The following is a 5,381-nucleotide window of genomic DNA, read 5'->3' as shown; positions in this document are numbered from 1 at the left end:
AGTGCCAGCATCGGTTTGTGGTGGTAAATAGACAGCTACGAAGAATATTGATGAAAACTCTCTCGGTATATAGTGTGGTCTACAGCTTGTCATGAGATACTCTATCACAGGCTAGCAAAACCTTGAGACTTCCTTAGATATTGTTAACCAGCTGTTTTTTTTTTACAAATATACATAAACCTGCCACTCCTTGTCTTACCAGAGGCTGCTGTTCTATCCTGCCGATACAGTGTATAACCCGCCAGCTGTATGTTATTCATGTCATCGTTCAGCCATGTCTCGGTGAAACATAAGATATTACAGTTTTTAATGTCCCGTTGGTAGGATATATGTGCTTGTAGTTCATCCACTTTATTATCAATCGATTGTACATTGGCCAATAGTTACGATGGCAAAGGACGATTAGCCACTTGTCGCCGGATCCTCACAAGGCACCCCGATCGCCTTCTGCGAAACCTCCGTCTCTTTCTCCTGCAAATGACAGGGATGAGGGCCTGTTCAGGTGTCTTGAGTAAATCCCTCTCGGCCGACTCATTAAAGAATTATTCGTCCAGTTCAAGGTGAGTAATRGSTGTTCTGATGTCCAGAAGATCTTTTCAGTCATAAGAGACGGTAGCAGCAACATTATGTACAAAGTAAGTTAAAAACATCGCGAAAAAACAAACAAAATAGCACGGTTGGTTAAGACCCCATAAAACTGCAACCATCCCCTCCTGCGCCATCTTTCAAGCAAGTCCCCACAGCAATGTTCAAACTTCTCGTGGAAATCTTTCCCAAAAGAGTGGAGGCTGTTATAGCAGCAAAGGGGGTACCAACTCCATATTAACGCCCATGATTTTGGAATGAGATGTTCAACGAGCAGTTGTCGACATACTTTTGTACATGTTGTGTAATTTCCTTCCTCCTCTGGGTACATTAACRTCAACACAAAACATAGGAGGCTCATGGTTCTCACCCCCTTCCATAGTCAAAGTAATTATGACAACTCCCGGAGGATATCCTCATACCTATCAGAGCTCTTGCAACATGAACTGACATTTTGTCCACCCAATCAAAGGATCAGAGAATGAATCTGGTACTGAAAGCATAATCTCCAGCTAGCTAGCACTGCAGTCCATAAAATGTGGTGAGTACTTMACTCAAAGAGAGACAAAGACAATAGTTGAAAAGTTGTGAACAAACACATTTCTTCAAAAATGAAGGAGAAGCAAGAGCGAGAGAGAGAGAAAGAGATAGTTATATTTCATAGTATTTTTTTCACTTTCACTTACTTACCTAGCCAATGCAGCTAGCTAGTTTAGCCTACTAAACACCCGGCTCAAACAGAGGGATGCAATGTTAGCTAGCTGGATATGGCTATCCAAAACTGGAATTCTTCCAAGTCAAGGTAGGCTTTTGTCTTTATTKATTTTTTGCCACCAGGGCCCGCCGATGTAACTCCTAACCCGTTAGCTGATTGTACGCTGTACTGCATCGTTGTAGCGGGTTTACTAATGCGTTAGTTCTTTTTGCTATGTTGACTATGATGTTAGCTAGCTAATATAGGGACAACGATATAAGCTGTGTGTAGCGGTTAGCGGTTATGATATGAAGGTTTGGTTTGTGCACTGAAGTCCACAAGCGAAGGGAAAAGGTGAGAGAGGAGGAGAGCGCATAGTTTTCGAAAAATAATGGAAACGAGCAAATTGATCATGCTATTTGTATGTGGCTGCTATGAAAGTGAACTGTGTTAGRGTGTGATCAGGGGTGTATTCGATGTGCTGATTCTGTTGAAATCGTTTCTTAAACGGAAGCAAACGGAACGAAACGAGGATAAACATACCTGAATTTGTCCAATAGAAACTCTTGTTTGCAATTGTTGGACTAATGATTACACCCTAGATCAGCTAGATGCAGATAAGAGTGTTGAAGGTGGTATTGAATGTGTCACTGTCTGTCACCTTGATTACAAAAAAAGATTGACCTGTGCAACTACATTGTAAACTATTAAATCCATTAAATCCATTATTAAAACATGGAAAGAATATGGCACCACAACAAACCTACAACAAACCTGCCAAAACTCACGGACCAGGCAAGGAGGGCATTAATCAGAGAGGCAACAAAGAGACCAAAGATAACCCTGAAGGAGCTGCCGAGATTGGAGTATCTGTCCATAGACCCACTTTTGTCAGGATTTGGCCAGGACTGTTCAGGTTTTGTTCACTAGATGTCCCCCTTGCACCTTTTTTTTACCTTTTTGTTTTTCTTGCCCTAATTATTGTTTGCACCTGTAAAGTCATTCCTTGTTAGTATTTAAACCCTGTGTGTTCCTCAGTTCCTTTGCTCAGTTTTGTATGTTAGCACCCAGCCCCACCTTTGTGATCATTTTTCTCTGTTGGATTTTCCAGAGGTTCTCTGGTTTTGTTCTCGTGTATTTTTGGATTGGTCTTTTGAGGTTTGTTTTTCCCTTTGCTGTTTTGACCACTTTGTGGATTTTTCTTTGTATTTTGGAAGATATCTATTTTTTATTAAACACCACCATCTCTAGCTGCTGGTGTCTGCCTCATCTTCTGGGTTCTGCCCATTATTAGTGACTGTTTCTCGCACCGGGTCCTGACAACTTTAAGCCGTACACACCACAGAGCTGGGCTTACGGAAGAGTGGCCAGAAAAAAGCCATTGCTTAAAGAAAAAAAGAAGCAAACACGTGTGGTGTTGCCAAAAGCATTGGGAGACTCCCAAACTTAGGAAGAAGGTACTCTGGTCAGATGAGACTAAAATTTATATTTTTGCCATCAAGGAAAATGCTATGTCTGGCGCAAAACCCAACACCTCCCATCACCCGAGAATACCATCCCACAGTGAAGCATGGTGGTGGCAGCATCATGCTGTGGGGATGTTTTTCATCAGCAGGACTGGGAAGCTTCAGAATTGAAGGAATGATGGATGGTGCTAAATATAGGAAATTCTTGAGGGAAACCTGTTTGTCTTCCAGATATTTGAGACTGGGACGGAGGTTCACCTTCCAGCAGGACAAATGACCCTAAGTATACTGCTACTCCTTCCGCACCTCAGGTTCCTGGAGTGGACCAGCCACCACCAGCCTGAGGAGAGACACATGGAAGGAGGGATTAATACGGTAATCTGGGGAAGCTGTAACCTGTAACCAGCATACCTCGTTCAGACTCCTCAGGACTTTGAATGGCCCCACATACCGCGGACCCAGCTTCGTGCAGGCAGGTGGAGGAGCAGGTTTTGGACTAGAGCCAGACCCAGTCCCCCAGTGCGAACACCGGGCCTCACTGCGGTGACGGTCGGCGCTCGCCTTCTGAACCGCCCACTCCCCCGGCCGGTCCTGGTAATATGACGACAGAAACTACCCACATCCTGGTTTACTCTCTCCACTGCCCGTTACTCTCGGGGTGAAAACCGAGACCCCCAGACGTTCCATGAACGCGATCCGGTGGAGACCCTGTACGTGAACTAGGACCCGATCAGAGACTATATCCTCAGCACCCCGTAGTGCCGGAAGACGTGAGTGAACAGAGCCTCCACAGTCTGTAGGGCGTAGGAAACCGGGCAAAGGGAGGAGACGGCAGGACTTAGAATCCGACCACAAAGACCAGGATTGTGGTGTTGCCTTGTGTGGGAGGAAGATCTGTCAGGAAGTCCCCTGACAGTGCGACCACGGCCGCGTGGAACGGGTATGGGTTGTGACTTCCTCTGGGCAGGTGCCTGGGAGCCTTGCACTTGGCGCACACGAGCAGGAGGAAACATAAACCCTCACGTCCCTGGCCAAGGTGGACCACCAGTACTTCCGCTAAGGACCTTCATTGGACACTGTGTTAACAACCCTCCAGACGAGCTTCAATGCCAACAACTCTCCTTCTGTGGCTCCAATTGCTCTTAAAACAAGTCAACTAAATGCATGCTCTTCAACCGATCGCTGCTGCACTGGCCGCCCGTCCAACATCACTACTCTGGACGGTTCTGACTTAGAATATGTGGACAACTATAAATACCTAGGTGTCTGGTTAGACTGTAAACTCCTTCCAGACTCACATCAAACACTCCAATCCAAAGTAAATCTAGAATCGGCTTCCTATTTCGCAACAAAGCATCCTTCACTCATGCTGCCAAACATACCCTTGTAAAACTGACCATCCTACCGATCCTCGACTTCGGCGATATTTTTTACAAATAGCCTCCAATACCTACTCAATAAATTAGGTGCAGTCTATCACAGTGCCATCCGTTTTGTCACCAAAGCCCCATATACTACCCACCACTGTACCTGTACGCTCTCCTTAGCTGGCCCTCACTTCATACTCGTCGCCAAACCCACTGGCCAGGTCATCTACAAGACCCTGCTAGGTAAAGCCCCCTTATCTCAGCTCGCTGGTCACCATAGCAGCACCCACCTGTAGCACGCTCTCCAGCAGGTATACTCTCTGGTCACCCCCAAAACCAATTCTTCCTTTGGCCGCCTCTCCTTCCAGTTCTCTGCGCAATGACTGGAATGAACTACAAAAATCTCTGAAACTGGAAACACTTATCTCCCTCAGTAGCTTTAAGCACGCAGCTGTCAGAGCAGCTCACATATTACTGCACCTGTACATACCCATCTATAATTTAGCCTAAACAACTACCTCTCCCCCTACTGTATTTATTATTTTGCTCCTTTGCACCCCATTATTTCTATCTCTACTTTGCACATTCTTCCACTGCAAATCTACCATTTCCAGTGTTTACTTGCTATATGTTATTTACTTGCCACCATGGCCCTTTTTTTGCCTTTACCTCCCTTATCTCACCTCATTTGCTCACATTGTATATAGACTGGTTTCTCTGGTGGTTTCAGCTGGTTTCTCCATGCATCGCGCCGACAGAAACAAACATCTTTCCGGTAAGAAGAGGGGCGGGGGGTATGCCTTATGATTAACGAGAAGTGTGTGACCATCATAATAACACACAAAGACTCAAGTCGTTCTGTTCACTGATCTAAACTCCTCACAATCAAATGTCGACCGCATTATCTTACCAAGGAATTCTCGTCAATCATAATCACAGCGTATACATTCCCCCCCAAGCAGACACATCGATGCCCTGAACGAACTTTATCTGACTCTTTGTAAACTGGAAACCACACACCCTGAGGCTGCATTCATCGTAGCTGGGGATTTTAAACAGGCTAATCTAAAAACAAAACTCCCTAAAATTCTATCAGCATATCGATTGTGCTACCAGGCTGGAAAAACACTGGACCATTGCTACACTAATTTCCGCGACCTTACAAGGCCCTCCCCCCCCCCTTTCGGAAAAGCTGACCACGACTCATTTGTTGATTCCTGCCTACAAACGAGAAACTCAAACAACAAGCTCCCGCTCAGTCTGTTCAAC

The sequence above is a fragment of the Salvelinus sp. IW2-2015 genome, linkage group LG32 (genome assembly GCF_002910315.2).
Source record: "Salvelinus sp. IW2-2015 linkage group LG32, ASM291031v2, whole genome shotgun sequence".
NCBI classification, from domain to species: Eukaryota; Metazoa; Chordata; class Actinopteri; order Salmoniformes; family Salmonidae; genus Salvelinus; species Salvelinus sp. IW2-2015.
Note: the sequence above shows the minus strand (reverse complement) of the source record.